The sequence below is a fragment of the Balaenoptera borealis genome (assembly GCF_965194805.1).
Source record: "Balaenoptera borealis genome assembly, chromosome: 9".
Lineage (NCBI taxonomy): Eukaryota > Metazoa > Chordata > Mammalia > Artiodactyla > Balaenopteridae > Balaenoptera > Balaenoptera borealis.
This window is the reverse complement of record NC_138873.1, coordinates 49,112,762-49,135,132: the sequence shown is the minus strand read 5'-3', so window position 1 is coordinate 49,135,132 and position 22,371 is coordinate 49,112,762. Positions and strand designations below refer to the sequence as shown.

The window sequence follows — 22,371 nt, the reverse complement described above, 5'->3', positions numbered from 1 at the left end:
TCTATAACTCTGGAAACTGTATGTGGAACCACAGGGAACATACATTAATACACTATCTTGTGGTTTTCAGGTAGGCATTCATAGGTTTACCCCAGCTAAGGATTAACAGAACTGCCTTAACAGGTTAAGGCTTGCAACTTGTGTATGTATTTCTGGTTACTAGGACTAGGCAAGAATTTTTTTTTTTTTTTAAAGATTTTTTTTTGATGTGGATCATTTTTAAAGTCTTTATTGAATTTGTTACAGTATTGCTTCTGTTTTATGTTTTGGTTTTTTGACCACGAGGCATATGGGATCTTAGCTCCCCAACCAGGGATTGAACCTGCACCCCTTGCATTGGAAGGCAAAGTCTTAACCACCAGGGAAGTCAAATTGTTAGGATTAGGCAAATTGATAACATTATAAAATTGGTTTGAATACAGATTGTTTAGGAAGTGAGTCTTTTGCTGACAGCAGTTCCATTTATTTATGCCTTAAATATTTTGAAGGAGTCAACATAAACTACTGTATTTATTAGGTGCTAGGGGTGGGATGGGAATAAAGAAAAGTACACATTTCAATCCCAAGGGAATAAAATAAGGAGGAAGTCCTTGTCTCGTGTTTTCCACATGGGTACAGTGTCTCAAAGACAGGCCAGTGTTCACCTTTTGGAGTTTGAGGTCTTCATTCAAGAGGTTCCCAAAGAACCTTTTTGAGAGTCAATGAAATTGCTATGCAGGTGGAATCAGAGACATACTACTTATTTATCACAATCAGGATACTCCCATTTTGATAATAACAAAATTCACACACTTACATTGTAAATTGTTGCCTTGATAAGGTTTCTGGAAATAAAACAGAATTCTATGTATTGTTTCCAGTCAGTTAGAGAAGGATTTGTATTATTATGAGAAACACAATACTCTATATAGGACTGAATTACCATAGAACAAAAATATGAATTAGGACTATGGAAAGCAAATGCAGACACAGAAATCTTAAGTAGAATGCATTTTATTTTTAAAATTTATTTATTTATTTATTTTTGGCTGCTTTGGATCTTTGTTGCTGCTCACGGGCTTTCTCTGGTTGTGGCGAGCAGGGGCTACTCTTCGTTGCGGTATGTGGGCTTCTCATTGTGGTGGCTTCTCTTGTTGTGGAACATGGGCTGTAGGTGTGCAGGCTTCAGTAGTTGTGGCATGCGGGCTCAGTAGTTGTCGCTCGTGGGCTCTAGAGCACGGGCTCAGTAGTTGTGGCACATGGGCTTAGTTACTCCGCGGCATGTGGGATCTTCCCGGACCAGAGCTCGAACCTGTGTCCCCTGCATTGGCAGGCACGTTCTCGAGTACTGCGCTACCAGGGAAGTCCCTAGGGTGCATTTTAGAAGATTCACTTTAACTTTTGGAAGTCAGCTTTATTGAGGGATAATTTACATATGATAAAATTCATCAATTTTAAGTCTACAATTTGATGAGTTTTGACAAATGTATACGGTCATGTAATCACCATTGAAGTCATGATACAGGGCCTTCCATCACCCCAGGATGTTGCTGCATGCCCCTTTGCAGCCAGTCTATCCTTGGAACCTCTGTCCCTGACAACTATTGATCTGCTTTCTGTCGCTATAGTTTTGCTTTTTCTAAAATTTTCTATAAGTGGAATCCCACAGTATGTTTTCTTTTGTGTCTAGCTTTCACTCAGCATGATGCTTTTGAGTCTCTACCATGTCGTTGCATGTGCAGTTGGCCCTCCATATCCATGGTTTTGCTATCCTGGGTTCAACCAACCACAGAAAAAAAATATTCAGAAAAAAAATTCCAGAAAGCTCCAAAAAGCAAAACTGTAATTTGCCACATGCTGGCAACTGTTTACATAGTATTTACATTAGGTATTATAAGTAACCTGTTACTGAACCAAATTGGGTCTGCTCGAGTCAGGCGGTAAAGCCAGTCTACTGACAGCAAGTTGTGGGGAAGGAGAGCACAGCGTTTATTGCAGAGCCTCAAGCAAGGAGTCTAGGACAACTTGTGACAAAACACCTGAACCCCCCATGGGTTTCAGCAAAACATTTTTAAAAGCCAGGTGTGGGAGGGGAGTCCCAGGGTGTGTGATCAGCTCATGCGCAATTCTCTGATTGGTTGATGGTGAGGTAACAGGGCAGGGTCACAGGGGTTAACATTATCAATCCTCAGGTGCCATTAGGTCTGGGGGCTACATGCTCATGGTCAAGTAGTTAATTTCTTCCATTTGGTGGTGGTTTTCGCATGTGTAAAATAACTCAGGAAATGTGCATCAGACACTATTATCTACGCACTTCAGAGAGGAGCTAAAGCAGGGGATATGGGGGAGGGGTCTGTCCCAGAAAGGCCCCAGAGGGTCCTGCTGGGTTACAACCTAGAGATGGTTTAAAGTATGTATACAAGAGGATGTGAATAGGTTATATGCAAATACTTTGTCACTTTATGTAAGGGACTTGAGCACCTGCAGACTTTGGTATCTGCTGGGTTGCTGGAACCAACTCCTCTTAGATACTGAGGGACGACTGTACTAGGAGTTCAGTCCTTTTTATTGCTGAGTAGTATTCCATTGCATGCCTGTACTACAATTTTTTATCCATTCACATGTTGATGGACATTTGGGTTTCCAGTTTTTGCCTGCTATGAATAGTGCTGCTATGAGCATTTGTGTGCAGGTGTTTGTGTGGACATATGTTTTTTGTCTCTCGTGCACCTTATTTTAATTTTCATTTTATTCTATAAGCTTACCTGTATTTTTTAATTTAACAAGAGGATAATACTATGTATTTTTGTGTGTGTACGTGTGTGTGTGTGTGTGTGACTGAATGAGGAGGTGAAATAGTATGCAAGGACTCTGGAAAGGCAGGTTTTTCACTTGGGTGATTTTAGGTGAATGGTGGTACTGCTGATCAAGAGAGTCAAATATGGCTGAGATTTTCTATTTTTAAGAAAAACTGAAGAGGGTCCATTGAAATGAGTCATTGGGAAATCACTGATGTCTTCAGCTAGCGTACACTTATTGGCCTGGGTGTGCAGGGAGTGGGGCCTGACTGTAGTCTGTGGAGCAGTGACTGGGAGGTAGGGATGGTGGTGCAAGCTTAGAAATGAGAAAGGGGAGAAATAGGGTGGTAGCTAGAAGAGGATTAGGGTGGGGGGAGGGAAACAATTTTTTTTAAACATGGGAGTAGCTTGAGGAGAAGGAGCCTGTAGAGGGGGAGAAGGTCAAGTTACCAAGTGGCTACTTGATGGAATAAGATTCATGAGCAGGTCACAGATGAGGGAATTCAGAGCACAGCTGCTGCTGCTGGTGGGGTGGGGGGCAGTGCATTTGCCAGAGATGCCACCTATTCAGGACCTGGAGAGGGGAAAGTAAGAACGGAAACAAATGGAGGGGTAGGGTTGGTGAGGATCAGGAAACTGAGGGGGCCTTTGCTTCCTCTGAGAAGGAGGGTATGTGTTAAGCATAATGTGGGATTTAACAGCAGATTTGAGAGCGTGGCAAAGGTTTGGGAACTGATTACTGTTAAGGAAAAGGATTGAGAAGAGTTCTGAGAACTGAACCGAGATTGGAAATATTGGAAATTGTGAATTTGTAGTGAAACCCGTTTCTAAGGTTGTGGTTTTTTTTTTTTTCCTTCTCAGCTGTGCTCTACAGGCTGTGTGAGCAGAGCAGGTGAACTGAACAATTCAGTAAGGTTAGAAGAGAACTGAAGCAGTTTCACATTTTCTGTCTGCTTTCAGCTGTGTGCTGTATGACTTCCTCTTCTCTCCACCTTTTATGTACCGTTCTGAGATGCGGAAGTACTCACGTGTTATAAGTCTTTGTTGAAGTTGATTCAACATTTAACAACCTAATACAATTTTTAAATGCTGCTTTTTTATTGTAGTAAAATATATATAACAAAATCTATCATTTTAACCATTTTTAAGTGTCCACTTCGGTGGCATTAAGTACATTCACAGTGTTGTGCGTCCATCACCACTATACCACAATTTTAATTTGAAGCATGACTGTCATCTCTTTTCCTCCCTTTGTATCACTCCTGATTTATAACTTTAACATAGTTCTTTACTGGGTAGACTATTTGTATTTTTGAAATTGAGGTAATGATAACAGTATGTACTGAGCTTAACTTTGGCAGGTGCTGTGCAAGGCACTAATTGTGGCATTAGCTTTCTCTCTGTTTGGTTGTAATTATGTGTTAATGTCTGTCTTCCTTACTAAATGTGTAAGGCCCATGAGAGCGGGGTTATCTATGTCTGCCTTGTTTACAATTATATCTGTACTGCCCAGCACAGTGCTTGACACATAGTGGGCATTCAGTGAAGTTTTTGAACAAATGAAAGTCCTTCACTGAGAGAATTTATTTGTTAAATGAGTTCTTTCTGAATGCTTCATATGAAGTAGGCAAAACTTGTATTCACACATTAATACAGATTATACGGCATGGTACTTTCCAATGTCTAGTTAATGAGAAAAAATCAGAAAGGGTTTATATTTGCAGGTTCACCATGGAAGGTATTAGAGCAGACTGTGCATTAAACAAATGGTTGTACAGAATTGACAGCAATAATCCCAAAGCTTGAAGGCTGTGGGTTAATTAGGATAACTTGACAGAAAGTGAGTTAATCAAACTTGACAGCTGAAAGAATGTTCCAATAATTTATGTTCAAATACACGTCAAATATGTCAGCAAGTAACAGGAACTTAAGTTGCAGAATGCTCCAAAACACCAGAATACCTGCAGATTTTATGGCTTACAGAATGTTTTGGAGAAAGAAAATCAGTAAAATGGTTGGGGACTGTTTAGTTCTATTACCTTATACTAAATAAAATACACTAGAGTTTAAAATATTATCTTTGTTAAAGATAAAAAGATATAGTTTATTAATAAATTAATTGAGGAATTCTATTTTTCTTTAAAAGGTACATTTATTAATGAATTCAGTAATACTTTTATTTTTTTAAGAAATATGCATAAAATATGCAGAGAAACATATGTTTCTTTGTTAGCTGCTATTAGATAAACTAGTGTCATAAGCTTGTGGTTAAATGGAGATAAAGGGGCAAAATACAATCTAAGTGTTAATTCTTACAGGGACGTATTATATTGCTAATTATTACAGTATGTCCTCTGATTCTGGAAGGTAAGGACTCTGTGTGTGTGTTTGGCCACTGAGGCTCTTTTTAGAAATAAAATCTGCCTCCACCAAGGTATTTTTGTATCATATGGAAAGAGAAAAGAAAAAGCTATTAGGAACTCTAGTCCTATTATTTTCTTACCTTTTAAAACTCTGAATAAGCTAAAACTGGAGTTTGGCTTTAGGAACCAGTAATGGAAATTTTCTTATGTCTCATCAGCAAAATCGAGTACTGAGTGATCATTATGGCTTTTCACTGAATGATTGTGCGTGTGTGTCTATGTGTGTAGGAGAGCAGACAGACAGTGGACACAGGTCTTCGAGTAGACTTCCTCAAGTAAAGTAATAGAAAGGAGGAACATAAATGAGCAGGGGAGGGGAGTGGAGAGAGGAGGTGGGATGGAGGGGCGGGGAGGAGCAGAAGCAGAGGAAGCAGACGGAGACTGCAGTCCCTGTTGTGTAAATGCCGCTTGCTTGTCGTCTCTCCGTCCCTGTGGCCTGCCCTGTCCTGTCCTGATGCTGGTGTTGGGCCCCCTTGGGGTCAGTGAGCGAAGTTGGCTGGGTAAAGGCGGGTGGGGTCTGGGGTCTGAGTGCCTGCTTGGTTGACATGAGCAGACTGCATCTCCAGCTGGGCTCTGGAGTAGCAACAGCACAGATTTCCAGGGAACAGTTCCTCCTGTCATCATTTTTATTCCTGAATCATCATGTTTAGTTATGCAGTCGTCTGCTGTCCCCAGCTACTTACGTATCAAGGAAGCATCTTCTGTTTATCTTCTTTCCTTCCCTTTTTTCTTATTTCCATCTTGTTACTCCTTTTCTTTGCTTTAGCCAAGCACACACATTTGAGCAATAATGGTTGCCATTTTCACTAGCTAGCATAGGACTTGCTCCTTACCTAGAGGGCTCCTAATCTTGTGGTGTGTAGTGGTGAGTTAAGAACATTTAAAGATGCCGCATACATGTAACAGCATTGGTAAATCTCATAGTATGGGATGAAAATATGAAGTTGTAGAATGTTTAACATGATACCATTTACATTTCATTTTAAAAAAAAACATGGAAAAAATACTACCACATTTCATAGAATCTAAACAACTGTTGCTGAGATGCACCCCTATTTTATGTACACTGACAAAGGGGAAAACCTGCAGATTAAATTGTGATGTAATGCTTTATTGGGGATTGTAAGGTGCATCCCAGTTTTAGAGATATAATATGAAAAGGCATGCGTTTTAGAATTGAATAAGGTAAATATATTTTATTGAAACATGCTTATGTAATAAAAATATAAAAACACACATTGAAATGATATATAGCCAATTCAGGATGTGATTTATCTCTATGAAGGGAGGGAGGGAAACAGATAACGGGGGCACACGAGGGGCTTCAACTCTATATATTTTTAAATCTAAAGCAAATATTGCAAAACGTTAGATTAGATAAAGTTGGTTGGGGACTTCCCTGGTCGCGCAGTGGTTAAGACTCTGCGCTCCCAATGGAGGGGGCCTGGCTTCGACCCCTGGTCAGGGAACTAGATCCCACATGCATGCCGCAACTAAGAGTTTGCATGCTGCAACTAAGAGTTCACGTGCCAAAACTAAGGAGCCCGCCTGCCGCAACTAAGACCCAGCACAACCAAATAAAAATAAATAAACAAATAAATATTAAAAAAGATAAAGCTGGTTGGTGAGTTCCTATAATTTTATGTATGCTGTAAATATTTCCTAATGAAAAGTATATATTTAGAAGCTACATTAAAAGCAAGTTGCAAAAGCCTATATATAGTGGATCTTGTTTTACTTTCTAGTATAGTATTGTTGGCCCTCCATGTCTACGGTTCTGTATCTGCAAATTCAACCAACTGTGGATCGAAAATATTCCGGGAAAAAAAATTCCAGGAAGTTCCAAAACGCAAAACTTGAATTTGCCACACGCCTGGCAACTATTTACATAGTATTTACATTGCATTTACAACTATTTATATAGCATTTACATTGTATTGGATATTATAAGTAATCTAGAGATGATTTAAAGTATATAGGAGGATGTACACCATTTTATATAAGGGACTTAAGCATCCCTGGAATTTGGTATCCAAGAGGGGTCCTGGAACCAATCCTCTGCAGGTACTGAGGGACAACTGCATTTGATTTTGTGTTCTTTCAGACTTTTTCCTATATCTATCATACCACAGCAGTGGGGTTTGTTGTTGTTGTTGTTGGAAGGCCGAGGGCTTTCTACATCTCCGTTTTTGTGTATGAATTAAAAGATAATACTGAAGCCCATGCGCCCTAGAGCCCGTGCTCCACAGCAAGAGAAGCCACCGCAATGAGAAGACCGTGCACCACAACGAAGAGTAGCCCCAGCTCGCCGCAACTAGAGAAAGGCCGTGCGCAGCAATGAAGACCCAACGCAGCCAAAAATAAATAAAATTAAAAAAAAAAAGAACAGAAATACTTAAAAAAAAAATAGATGTATCATGTGTTGTCTTAGTAATGATAAAAAGGGGAAAGTTGTTAATGATAAAGATGTTACAGGTTGAATAGAATTGGCTGGCATTATTTCTTGCTGTTTATAAGTAGTAAGAAAGTGTTTCCATTGTTTGTTTCTTTGAAGCCATTTTTTTGGTTGCTCCCTTATTCTTTCTTTTTATTTATTTATTTATTTATTTATTTTTGGCTGTGTTGGGTCTTCGTTTCTGTGCGAGGGCTTTCTCTAGTTGCGGCAAGCGGGGGCCACTCTTCATCGCGGTGCGCGTGCCTCTCACTGTCGCGGCCTCTCCTGTTGCGGAGCACAGGCTCCAGACGCGCAGGCTCAGCAGTTGTGGCTCACGGGCCTAGTTGCTCCGCGGCATGTGGGATCTTCCCAGACCAGGGCTCGAACCCGTGTCCCCTGCATTAGCAGGCAGATTCTCAACCACTGCGCCACCAGGGAAGCCCCCCTTATTCTTTCTTTTTCAGTTGTGGTGTCTAGAGAAGAATCAGGTCTTGAGAAAAAGGATCACTGTACAAGTTGAACAAAAATAAGTACTGTCTCTTCAGATTTCTAGGTGTGATACTTTTTTTTTTTTTTTAATTTTTTAATAGCTGCACAGTATTTTTTTTTTAATAGTAATCTTTTATTTATTTATTATATTTATTTTTGGCTGTGTTGGGTCTTCGTTTCTGTGCGAGGGCTTCCTCTAGTTGCGGCAAGCGGGGGCCACTCTTCATCGCGGTGCGCGGGCCTCTTCACTATTGCGGCCTCTCTTGTTGCGGAGCACAGGCTCCAGACGCGCAGGCTCAGTAGTTGTGGCTCACGGGCCTAGTTGCTCCGTGGCATGTGGGATCTTCCCAGACCAGGGCTCGAACCCGTGTCCCCTGCATTAGCAGGCAGATTCTAAACCACTGCGCCATCAGGGAAGCCCTAGGTGTGATACTTTTAAAATAGGGTCATGAACCTTACAAACTCTTTCTTTATCCTTTTACTGAAACCTAAAAGATTGTTTTGCCCTCCTACCACCAGATGAAAGGACTGTAGTAGGATGTTTGCTTATTATGTCCCAAGCGTTGAGGAATCAGGGGCCGAAGGAGTGTAGTGTGTCTTATCACACTGCCTTTAGCGACCCATTACCTCCCACACCCATGAAAAGGGAATATTTCTCACATCCCATAATATTTTTAGCATCACACTTAGGTGTTTAATAATCCTTACTGTTTGATTGAAAAAACAATTTGGCAAGATCTATTTAAAAAATGCCAAATATAGTCACACCACTTAACCCAGAATCTCATTCCCTAGGACCTTGCCTAATGACTCCTAAGAAAAAGCTTTATGCCTGAAGATCTTCACGATACCATTACTGTAAAAGAGTAAAACTTTGGAGTCAAATGCCCCCAAATATAGAAGTGGTTAAATAAATGATGTTGATCTACTTTATGAATTATGTTGCAACTGATAATGATAATGACTTCTATGTAGCAACATGGAAAATGTTTGATGGTGATACATAGTCAGGATGTATCACCCGACTGTGACTCTAAAAATATGCATGAATGTGAACGAAGATGAAGGGAATATGAAGAAACAAACAAGCAATAGTTGTATTAGAATGGTAGAATTTTGAGTGGATTTCTCCCCTCACCATTTGTTAAAAAAAAAAAACAAAAAAAAAACTGTACTTATATTTTTGGGGGAGCCAGATCTTTTAAAGAAAACTTTGAATTTCTAAGAAAATAGCAGATATTAGGATGGGCGATACTAGAAAATGCAAAGTAGTGGCCCTTTTGATGATAAAACCAAAACATTCTAAACCAGGTTTGCTTTAGCAACGCACAAATTGATTATTTAAATTTTGTCTTTTAGAAGTAAGTTGGCTGAGGGCAAGTGTGTGGAAATCAGAATATTGAAGAGGATTGGTCCAAGAAGTGGGAGGATCAGAGCTGATGTGACTAGCTTATTCTTTTGCACTACCAAATAAACCAAAATTTTGGACTGTGTCTGCTTTAGTCAATATTTGGTTATTTGCTTTGAAGTTATTTGTTTGCAATAATGCCATTAACATCCTCAGCAGAGCCAAAGTCTGACCCTGAGATGGTAGAATCTTAACTAATTTTACCATTTACATAGAAACTGAAACTTCTGAGGGCATGAAGGACCATTTCTTTTCTCTGTACTTCTTCCTTTGATTTTTACATCACCAGTGATTTATGGCTACCAAAAAAAAAGTCCTATAATGAACTCACAGTTAAGTCATCTTACCATCACAGGTAGAATGAGGCTAGTGATGATTGGGGGAGGGAATAGAAAAAGACTAATAGACTAAAGAATTTTAGACATCTAAGGCCTTGCTGACCAGTTGATCCAGCCCCTTCACTTTATATGTAAGTAGATAAATCCCAGGGACTCAGCAATGAACCTGTGTTTTAGGCCTCCAAATTTAGTGCCCTTTCTACTGTACCACAAGAAAAGAAGGAGGGAAAGGGAGAGAGAGTAGAGCCAAATTATTGACATTTTAGGGGCCATTTTTTTAGGATGGACAGAACATTGGATATGATGTCATTATTATCTTATAGTTTTTACAAAGACTACCACTCCAAAACAAAGATAGGTAAAAGACATCAACAGACAATTGACCAAAGAAGAAATACAATATAACACGAAAAAATATGCAATGTCATTGAAGAAATGTAAAATATAAAGTAAATGCATCTTGCTGCCTCAAGGTGAAACATTCACAGATGAACTTTATCATTCAGACCATTGGCCTTGTAGGGCTTCTTGTTGACAATCTACTCTATTTTTAGGAAATTAATTATAATTGAAAAACTGATGCAAACAGTAAAAGGCAAAGTACAACCTGGAAAGTGAATTTCATGAAAGTTGTGGTAGCCTTACACCTCTTTTTATTCATTCACTCAGTCCTATGTGGCACCCATAGATGATTTAGCCCAGGTGGTTTTGCTGAAGTGGACCACTAAGAAGGAAGCTGTGAAGGGCTCAAAGCAGTTGAGAATAGGTATCAGCACATAGTTTTACTTTCCTCTCCTGCCCCACACAACTAGAGAAGCTGGTTCAGATCTGACTAAGGAAATGTCCTCATCCCCATCCAGAAGATACTATAGGGCCCCAGGAAGACGAAACCAGGGAAAGAGAATCATCAAAACAGGAGTGGGACCAAAGGCAAGCACAGTAACAGGAGATGTCCTGCTGAAGAAGATGGGGGTGGGACTTTGCTGTGACTTTGAAGGCAAGTGTGGTTCAGCGAAGCCAAGATCAAGGGGACCGAGTGGGCTCTCTTTCCTTGGTAACCATGTGCCACATCTTCTGAACAGACCTTATCATCTGGGCTAAATCAGCCCAGGAGTTCTGAAAAGAGGATTGAACTTAATATTACTGACACACAGGGACTTCCCTGGTTAAGACTCTGTGCTCCCAATGCAGGGGGCATGGGTTTGATCCGTGGTCAGGGAATTAAGATCCCACGTGCTGTGCAGTGCAGCCAAAAAAAAAAAAAAAATCACCGACACACAAATAGGTCCCCTCAGATTCTAATTGGAAGTAAACAGGGTAAAAGTAGTAAATATTCAATGTTGCTTTCTAAACTAAATTATATATATAAGAGATGGGCCCAGTCAGACCACATAGAGATGCTTCATTCTTTTTCATCATCTGTAGCAAGAGTTGACAAATGGTTTTATATCCTAAAAGGGAAAGTTCTGGGTCAAAGGGTATGTGCATTTTTCCACACTTTTTTTTTTTTTTTTAAAGAAATTCACGTTCTTTTATTTATTTATTTATTTATTTATGACTGTGTTGAGTCTTCGTTTCTGTGCGAGGGCTTTCTCTAGTTGCGGCAAGTGGGGACCGCTCTTCATCGCGGTGCGCGGGCCTCTCACCATCGCGGCCTCTCTTGTTGCGGAGCACAGGCTCCAGACGCGCAGGCTCAGTAATTGTGGCTCACGGGCCCAGTCGCTCCGCGGCATGTGGGGTCCTCCCAGACCAGGGCTCGAACCCGTGTCCCCTGCATTGGCAGGCAGACTCTCAACCACTGCGCCACCAGGGAAGCCCCATTTTTCCACACTTTTAAAAACGTTATTTAACAATAAAGTTGCAAGAATAAGAATAGTATAAAGAATTGCTGAAAACCCTTTATCATCTCCTAACATTTTATTCCATTTGCTTTATCATTTGCTCTCTTTTCTCTCTCGTGCTGTGTGTGTGTGTGTGCATTTACATATACAGACATGTATTCGAGGAAACATTTTTTCTGAGCTGTTTAAGTATAAGTTGAATATATTATTGCCCTTTTCCTTTAAATGCTTGAATGTGTATTTTCTCAAAATAAGGATATCCTCTTATATAACCACAAGTTATTAACTTCAATAAATTGAACATAGATACAATATATTTCTCTAATATATGCCATCTGAATTTAATTTCATCATTTGACCCAATAATATGCTTTTTGGTATGTATTTCTAATTTTAACAAAAATTACCATATTGTCTCCATAGAGGTGGTGCCACTTTACATTCCCCAAAGTAGTATATGAGAATGCACAATTTACCCTCAATTGCACTAACACAATTAGTTAACAGCTTTTGACAGTATGTTAGAGAAAGAGTGGTATTTCATTATAACATGTTTCTCTTTTTTTTTTGTTTTTTTGTTTTTTTGTTTTTTTTTGTTTTTTTTTTTTTTCATGTTTCTCTTATTCTGGGTAAAATTATATTATGGAAAATTGTAATAGGTAATCATTATGGTATCTTATATGGGTAATTTTAATAATTATGGATAAGGTTCAGGATCTTTTGTGTTCAGAGAGTCACTTATTTATATTTCCTTCTTCTAAACTCTTACATCCTTTGTTTTTCTACTGGGATGTTGGCTTTTTTATTGATTTGTAGGAATTCCTAATTTATTGAGAAGCTCAGCCATTTGTCAGTGATATGAGCTGCAAATATTTTTCCTAGTTTGTCATTTGCTTTTTGTCTTTATGGTGTTTTTGTTTTTTTAAAAAAATTTTTATTTATTTATTTAGACTGTGTTGGGTCTTAGTTGTGGCACGTGGGATCTTTAGTTGCAGCATGTGGGATCTAGTTCCCCGACCAGGGATCGAACCTGGGCTCCCTGCGTTGGAAGCGTGGAGTCTTACCCACTGGACCACCAGGGATGTCCCCTACAATGTTTTAAAAATTGTTGCTGTTTGTTTGCATTCGGGACATTTTGAAGCCATGAAGTACTGGCAGGAATATTTTGTATTATATTTAGATTTTATAATCAAATACACAGATGTGCTTAGATATCAGTAGATATCCTAATATAAGAAAGGAAGAGGCAGATTTTCACGTCTTAGTATAAGGAGTGAGTAAGCCAAATAAAATAGGATGCATTTATTTTGGACTTAAATAATTGCTGTTAACCCCACTGTGCCATGGGTTGTTAACTCTGGCTCTCAGAAAAAAATGAAAAACAGTTATGGTGAATATATTGAAAGTTGTCTGAAACTTGATCATATCCAGGCCTTATCTAGGACTTGGAATTTTGGAAACTAAAGAACACTACAAAAGAACTCCATAACCTTACTAGTTTGGAAACCATGGTACTGGTAGGATTTCTGGTCTTTATTTTTATTATTTTGGATGTCTTCCTTCAAATATTTTATGTATCCACACTCATAATTTCCATGATAAAGGAATTTCTTTTAAAGCTGATTAGGGGCAGTTTTTTTTTAGAATTTTTTTTTTTATGTGGACCATTTTTAAAGTCTTTATTGAATTTGTTACAATATTGCTTCTGTTTTATGTTTTGGTTTTTTGGCCCTGAGGCATGTGGGATCTTAGCTCCCCTACCAGGGATTGAACCCGTGCCACCTGCATTGGAAGGTGAAGTCTTAACCACTGGACTACCAGGGAAGTCCCATAGGGGCAATTTCTAAATATGTAGCTGGTTTAAATCATTAAGTAGTATTAATGGGAACATCCATCATAGAAATTAACTTAAAATATTTAGAAATATTAAAAATGTGGTCACAACTGTATTGCTTGCATCTGTCTCTATAAATGCTGATTTGCACGTCTTCACTTGCAGAATCACACTGATATTCAGAGAAAGACGCTGACATTGTTCTTCCAACATCTCTAGTTTGGGTTTCATGAAGCATTTCTTCCATTTCTCCTTTTCCCCTGTGTAATACGTTCTCAGATTCTTGGAAAAATAATCAAGACATTTTCCTCTGGGTCTACTTATAATCACTGGCATAATACCAGTGTGAAATGTGCTCATTAACATTGTTTTAAAGTATACATAAGTACACAAAAATGGGCCCCTGCACCAGAGATTAGAGTTGAGACATGTTAGTTTTCCTACATGTCACTGTTTTAGAGATTTAACTTAGTTTAATTTAGGGCAAGATAACTCTGGCAGCCTTTGCATTTTCAATATGTTTTTCTGCACTTAAGAGTTTCTACACAGTATAAATTTCATACCTTAAATGGAACTAAAGTAAAATGCCAATAGGAATCTGTTATTGTGTGTATATCTCCAGTCCAAAATTACTAAAAAAGGAAAAAAAGCAACATATGTTGTATTTGTATTTTATATTATAAATCTATCAGACATAAAATTCCCCTTTCAAATTGCTATAAACATTTCTAAACACTCTCAGTTTCTTTAGTTATCTTGTCGTGAACTGGTAATAAGTAGTTGATGGACCAGCACCCATCCATGAACCATTTTAAGCACTGATCTTGGTGACTTTAACTTATGCTGTGTGCCAACAGGTACTGTAGTTTACTTGACAGCCTTTTTGGAAAGAGGATGGCCATCATGTCATAGTGATGATTATTAGTATTTGAACAAGATATTAGAGTTGTTGCAATCACTGCAGAATGGTTAATTTTTTTTTTTTTTAAGAATTGATGGGACTTCCCTGGCGGTCCAGTGGTTAAAGAATCCAGGCTTCCAATGCAGGGGGCGCGGGTTGGATCCCTGGTCGGGGAACTGGGATCCTGCATGCTGTGCAGCATGACCAAAAAAAAAAAAAGAAAAAGAAAAGGAAAAAGGAAGAATTGATTTGACAAAATCTATCTTAAGGTGTCAGGGTTATTTTTACTCTTCAGAACTTCTGGTATAATCTGAGCCACTCTGAAATACAGCTTATCTTGTGAGGAATAATTTTTAAATTGTGTGTGTGTGTGTGTGTGTGTGGATATGAGGCAAGTGGGAATTTTGTTTCCCTAATGGAAAAAATATAAAGTGTTTAGTCAAATATTTCTATTCATTTATTTATTTATTCAAAGTGTATTTGGAATGTTTATTGCCAAGTGATTTTGTGTATACAATACGACCATCTTCTTAAACCTCCAGTTTAAATGAGTCACGGGTGAAATAATAACCTGGAAAACAGAATGACACACATGCTTCCCTCACTCTGTTGGAGGAGGTGAAGCAGTCTAATTACCCTGCAGGTCCGGATTAGTTTAGTTCTTTGACACCAGCATTATCAAGATTTCATTGTATTTGGAAGAACATATTTTTTAGAGAAATTGTGTTGTTACTCCATTTCCACTTAAAGCGTAGTTTTAGGAGACTCTTTGGAAAGCTACAGACTAGCCTCCTTTAAAATTTTTTTTCATGTTATAGCAGAGAATCAGGCAGGGCTGGCTTCCTGGACATGTGGCCTGTGCAGTCCCAAAGGGCTCTGTGCTCAGAAGGGTTCCGTGCTTGGTTTAATGTTTTGCTGTCAGCATCTTGAAATTCTTGATAATTTTATATTTGATCTTGTTTTGTAAATGAGGTCCAGTGGGACAATGGAGCCTGTGCTGGAGGTCTGGGGCCTTGGCTCATGTGCAGTTCTACCTTTCCATATCCCTAGGCCCTGTTCTGCTTCCCCTTCCAGCCACCGGCCATGTCCACTGCTACCCTTCACCTGGGGTGGTGACTGGCTCATGTTGGGGAGGAGGCGGCCCATGTTCTACTGTCGCCCTCCACCTCCTGCTGGGGCCTGGGTACAAGTTCAGGGAGGGTTGGGGTCAGGTGCTTACGTCTCACAGCGTTGTGGGGAGTGGTGGCAGCCAACCCAGCCCCAGGCTGGCAGCGCGCTGGCACATTTGGTGTGTCCGCCTCTAGCTCGCCCCCAATCCAGGTGTCTACTCTGTCCAGGTGTGGAGGTTTAAAAACCCTTGGGTGTCCCTTAGCGTGGATTGCAGTGTCTGGCCAATGGGCAGGAGAGATGCCCGGCTCTGTTTCCCCACAGCCTTGGTCTGGTTGGTGGTCAGAAGAGAAAAGCCAGCAGCCATCAGGCCTGAGCGTATGCTTGCAACACTGCCCCCCTTCCCCACCCGCCCCTGAGAGCCCACGCTCTTCCCACGAGTACCCTGGTGCCCAGAGGAATGCTCCTGTTGCTTTGGCTGCACGCGCACAGCACCTTCTCTTCTTCCTTCCAACCTTCTTGAGCCTGGCTTGAATTTGTCTCTTCTGGCTAGCTCCAGGTACCTTCTGGGGATGGGGTGTGAAATGTAAATTGTGTAATTTCAATGATTCTGCATATGAGTTAAACATTCTTATATTTGCATTTAAGACTGGCATTGCACAGCATAAAGATAATTATTAGCATGAATTTTATCATTAAAAATTTTTATTTTTCTTTACTGTGACTGCACAGTTTCAGTGGCCTCTGTTGATTTGTTTCAGATAGAAAGGTAAGCTCTCTTCAAGTTGGATCATACAAACATGAAATCTAATGTGTGATAAAACAGACCTGTGAAGCTTTTTGGTCAGAAGAGTAATTCCCCTGTATTTACTATATTCCCACTATATACAGTAAATTCTGCAGGAACACATCTTTACTATACTAAGCAGGTGGTTTTTACGTGAGCATGTAATGCCAGGAATGATTTCTGCTCCAAACTAAGTTTCCTTCCTGTCCCCCTGTCCCTTTGCCTGTCAACGTCCTGGTTTCTCACTTTGGGAGCCGGTGGGCTTTTTGACCATGGCTTGCCCTTACGGTTGTTTGTGAGTCTCTTGGCCTTGATAGATATGGCCCTTCGTTCATGCATTCCCCTCACTGACAGCCTCCCGTGTCTTGCTCTTATATGTCCTAGGGACTCTGCCCCTTTGCTTTAGTCTAGCCTGCTTCTTGGTATTCCCTAGAAACCCACTTCAGTTGCATAGACAAAGAAGGAGATGATTTGGGATTTTAAAGATGGAACCCAATATGCTGTCAGAAAGGAGTTGCAATTCTGGCTGGACTGGGTCACTGATTTTCCAGGCAAGAGAAACTTTAATGCTTGTTGGACTGTGCACCGGTGAGAACTCCCTTCTCCACGGTGGCTGGCTGGGGAGGAACTCTGGCCTTTTGTCTCACTCTGCTCTGAAAGCTTCCAGGACACGATTGAGATCCTTCAGGTGCAGCTCTTCTATGCAGACGTAACGCCTGGTTTAGGTGAGAGTTCTTGTTGCCCGGTTCTTATCAAGTTCTTAGCACACTCAACACAGCTTCTGCTTCCCAGAGAGAATTGGTGGGTTCTTTTTAGGCTGTTTGCTGGGTTGGATTCACCCTCAGCTGCTGACCATTGCCCATCTCCTGGGAGAGGGGTGCTGAGCATAGTGACTAGATACTGCTGTTGGTATTTTATTTACTACCAGTTCTTCATTACTGAGAATCATTTCATTTAGAAAATAAACATTGCCTCACCTGTTCGTGGCATAATATTTTCACCTTTGCCTTTTACTCACATGTTGCATATTAACTTTCCTTCTGCAAAGATCAGCATGATCTTGGAGCTGGTGTGAGCTGGATCTTATTACTCCCCATGTGTGTGTTTTTATCTTCAGGCGTTTCTTCGGACTCTAGCCCATTCCTCCCACCTGTCCCCATCCTAGCAGGCTGACCTCTGCCTGGTTCCACAATAACTTTGCTTCTGGATTTTCATTTCTTCTTCTTCAAAGAAGTGTCTTCAGATTACTACAGTGTAAAAGAATCCTTTCCCTTTCAGCCTCTGGATCAATTATTTATTCACTTGTGTAATTCACGCCCACGCTCAGGTATGTGTTAGTGTTCCTCCCTCTGGAGAAGGATCTCTGTGTCTGACAGTCTCCTTCCTCGGTGTCTAATTTAGTGAGGATTAAATCAGGGAGACCTACTGGCTGAGGCTCACTGCCCCTCAGTTACTTGGTTCACTGTTTGAACCCCAGAATCAGGAGTTGGCAGTAACTTCATCTGATTCTGTTGTATTCCAGTAGACTAACAACCAATAGAAGTTCCTAAATATTCTGATGTAGGCCTAAGGGGCAAATAGGAATCGGAGCCCCTCATCAGAGATAGTTTCCCTGGGGTGCTGGATTTGTTTTTGTCCTTCTTCATACTAACTTCTGTGACCCTCAGCTCGAAGGGTCCTTTCTCACCTAAATGCCCTCCGGAAAGGAGGCACCAACATTCATTCATCAGAAAAAGAGCAGTACAGTTTCTGTTATGTTACCATCAGAGAGACACTGGCTTAAATCCCACCTCCTCCCTTTTTTTCCTTTTTAAATCTCCAAGAAGGCCCAGAGTTGGGGGTCAGGACTGGATGAGAAGAAGCAGGAAAGTTAGCCGGTCAGAGGTGGGAAAAAGCCATGGGCTCCAGGGCTCTACTCCAGGACACACTGACAGGAAACATTAGGGCAAACCAAACACCCTGAGGTCCTAAGAGAAAATTGGTCTAAGTCCAGGGTGATCTCATCCTCAGACATAAGATAGAGGGGTTCTTGATTAGCAGTGGGCTTTGTAGTTGCCATGAAGTAAGTAAACTTTGGGTGATGGGATTGGCCATAGAAATACAGAGGGCCCTATGCTTTCAGCTCTTAAGTTAGGGCCTTTTATCTGCTCATTCTGAACCTAATTATTCAGGGTTGGTTGATGGCTGAGAAATAGACTTTTGTACTTATAGCTTGAAAAAAAAAATTTAGAAGTTTTTCAATTTCCCCAATAGAGTGCTTTTCCTTCATTGAATCCCTAAAACTTTATTCTGGCTTAGGTTATTGAGTGGGAGTGGCAGAGAGTGATAATTTTTAGTGTGATCTTTAGTATGATGTAAAAATAAATCTCTGAAGACATGAAGCAGGAAATGTTCCTTACAGACTTTCTATAGGAAAAACAAATGTTTAGAAACTCTGCTTATCAACTGTTTTTCCTACCTCTGCAGTTTCATCCATTAATAACTGTCAGAGTTCAGTTCATTGTGCAGTATCTGGAAATTTTCCTCACTGTTAATTAGTAAGACTTTGAATTGTAAGTGTGCTCATGTGCCCGTGGCACAGAAAGCCAAACTCTGACAGCGGGTGTCTGTAGCAAAGTAAGGGCTTAGTGCAGGGTGCCAAGCAAGGGAGTGGGAGACAAGCCTCAGATCTGCTTCATCGTGGTCTTAGAGTTGGGGATGTTTCAAAGGGGAAGAACAAAGAAGCTGGGGTTACTCATCGTCTTGTGACATTTCTGTGACATTTCTCAATTGTGGTTTCGGAGTCAGGATGTCTCCGGTTTACAGATCTCTTGCCAGGTGGTCTTTGAGCTCATCTGGTCCTGGAGAGACAACCTGAGTTTGTACTTTAATGATAATATCGACAACAGCAATTTTAGTACATTAACGATGTTATCTACAACAGCAACCTTAGTCATCGGACTCTGGTTGATTAGTGTTCAGTTAGCACAGGACTGAGGTCAGAGGGGACAAGAAAGGGAATAAAGTTTTGGATAGAGAGTAGTTATAAACTTGGTAAGGGAACTCAGTTTTAGGGGCACTTGGTTTCATAAGTGCTGATGGCTAAATAGCACAATTCATCAGAGATAATCATACTTTAACCTTAGGACTGCTATACTGGGAAGATGAAATATAGTTAGAAAAGTATTTTATTAAAATATCTTAAATTTTATTAATAAAAATAATTTTAACTCTGAATTAGTCTTTATTTTTGTTTCTAAATTCCTCAACTAGATCTAAATAGATCATGAAATCTGCAGAGACTTATTTTAATCCAAAGATCTTTCTGTTTCTGTAACTAACCACACTAAAGCTCACATTATCAACCTTTAAAGCAGCGTTATTAAGTTACAGATTATTAGTTCATCTCCAGGACTAATGGAAGTAGTTTGGGATGAGCCTTTGTAGAATTGGTAGTATGTTTTGATAAATGTATATGGGCATGGAGTGGTTTTCACTTACCTCCCTTGAAATTTCTGGAAAGGCATATTCTGGAAAACCAGGACACACAGTAAGACGTTAAGATTAATACTCATTGAAAGAGTATCTGACTTGACGAGTTTGCCAAACAACTACTCTCTCGATGTCTCATCAAATTGCCCTTGAGATCTTTTTGCCTCTATTAAGTTTTCTAGACACTCTGAATAAGGGAGTGTAATTCCTTGGATATTTCTATGGTTAAATAAGTATTTCCTACAACTCTCTTCATTCCTGAATATCAATAAAAGTTTTTATTTATACTGGATATTTGCTGTTAGGATTGCCAATTTCTATATAAAAAATGTAAAGTCTGTTTACTGCTTTATGCTTTCTGGTGTATTTTTGCATAAATAACACCCTTAATCCTAACTTGACCAACATGTAGGATGGTGGTGGTATTATTATTGTCATCATCATTATCATCATCCTCACTGTGCAGTTGAGGAAGCTGAGGCTCAGATTGACTAGATCAAACAGGAGGTACCTGCAAACCCTACGGCACAAACCTAGACCTTTGGACTCCAAACTCTATGTTCCTTCGTTCTTCTCTATACCGATTGACTTACATGATACATTCTTAGCGAAGACACGCATGGCAATTGTAACTTGAATCAGTAGTGGCTTTGTTCAGACACAGGCACATGTACATTTTATGGCATACGTTTATGTGTATATCAGATTTGTCATAAATGTTAGAATTATAATCAATCGTGCCTTATTTTTAGATTTGCAGTTGAGAACCACTAACTTCAGTGAAAATTATCTTAAAGTCCTAGAATCAGAGATACAAAGATTTTGAAGACTGTTCCAGTTATCTCATGTTTTCCCACATGATGAATGAGGAACCAGTTTGCTGGTGTTTGGTTATAAAGGTGAAGCTGACTTCACCAGGAGTATTTTCTTGGTATTTGTAAGTCCTCTTTTTAACATTAATCCTTTGGTTGGCTTCTTCCCATACTTCATAGTTATGCAGTAGCAGCGGAAGGGTAGGTGGGTAGAACATGCATTGACTTATGCTGAAATATATCTAGGAGTGTCAGATTCACGCCACTGCTGACAGTTGTACCAGAGATGAAGTGTGAGATTAAAGAATTTTATTGCTTACCGAGTTTCTTTTTGACCTAGTTAGATGTATCCTAGGCAGTTCGTGACTATTTTAGGATATTGTAATATATCTGCATAGCACTTTATATTTTCCAATCTGTTCTTATGTATTTGTTCCTCATAATAAACATGTTAAGTCATGTGAGATGACATGGTTATTATCATATTACAAATGAAGAAATCTGACTTGGAGATAGTATAGCACCATGGCTAAGAATATAAATTTTTATATTCTTATATATATATTTTTAAAATTTATTTATTTTATTTCGCTGCATTGGGTCTTCGTTGCTGCACGCGGGCTTTCTCTAGTTGCGGCGAGCAGGGGCTACCGTTCGTTGTGATGCGTGGTCTTTTCATTACGGTGGCTTCTCTTGTTGCGGAGCACGGGGCTCTAGGCATGCGGGCTTCAGTAGTTGTGGCTCGCGGGCTCTAGAACGCAGGCTCAGTAGTTGTGGCACATGGGCTTAGGTGCTCCGTGGCATGTGGGATCTTCCCAGACCAGGGCTCGAACCCATGTCCACTGCATTGGCAGGTGGATTCTTAACCACTGCGCCACCAGGGAAGCCCCTATTCTTATATCCTTATATATTCTTTTATGAATCAGACCAGAATCCTGGCTCTGCCAATTACTGTCTGAGTGACCCTACAACAAGTTAATCTCTCTAAGCCTTGGTATTCTAATACGTAAAATGGGGAACCTTGTAATGTTGTCTGAGTGTTTAAATGAGATAATGAGTACAAAATATTTAGAACGGTAGAGGCAAACAGTAGGCAATCAATAACTATTAGGTAGCGTTATCATCTTCAGAGGTTATCACTCATTTATTTATTAACTCCACAAAAATCAAGAGCCCTTTTCTATGTGCTAGTCACTGGGCTAGGGATCAGGGACACAGTGGTGAACTAGACAGATAGCGTCCTTACTCTAATTGAAGTTACATTTTAGTGGTAGAAATGGTAAATGAGTCAATATGAAGTTCATGGAGTGGCAGGGACTTTGAGGAAAGTAACAGGGGACAATGCTTGAAAGGGGCATTCTTAGTTGGGAAGTCTTGTTGGAGAAAGTGCCGTTTAATCTGAGACCCGAGTGGCCATAGCCATGTGAAGATCTGGGGAAATAGCCTTCCAGGAGGGGGAAGACAGAAGTGCAGAGGCTGAGAGGCAGGATGAAGGTGGCACAGAACCGAAAGACGTTGTCCAGTGTAGAGAGGTGGAGGGGCCAGGGTAAAGAGCTTGATTTTCTTCTAAGTGTGGGGTTTTGAGCAGGCAAGGGATGTGTCCAGTTGGGGAAAAGCCCAGGCCAGGTGCTGTGAAAGAAACAAAGGTATGGATGAAACATTTATTTCTTCCTGTAGCTAGCAGTCTTCTGTGTCATAAGACTAGTGTACAGCAGATTAGCAGTTTCAGCACTGCACAGTGTTCCTGCT

General features: G+C 40.1%; 1 protein-coding gene and 1 long non-coding RNA gene across 2 annotated transcripts in view; both read left to right on the top strand.

The window, feature by feature from the left end:
• Positions 1-22,371, top strand: part of SLC16A10 (solute carrier family 16 member 10) — a 137,274-nt gene that overhangs the window by 17,953 nt on the left and 96,950 nt on the right.
• Positions 7,784-12,268, top strand: LOC309634626. The gene is made up of 3 exons (XR_014248257.1): positions 7,784-8,187; positions 8,548-11,351; positions 11,685-12,268. It is a non-coding gene; the product is annotated as an uncharacterized lncRNA (long non-coding RNA).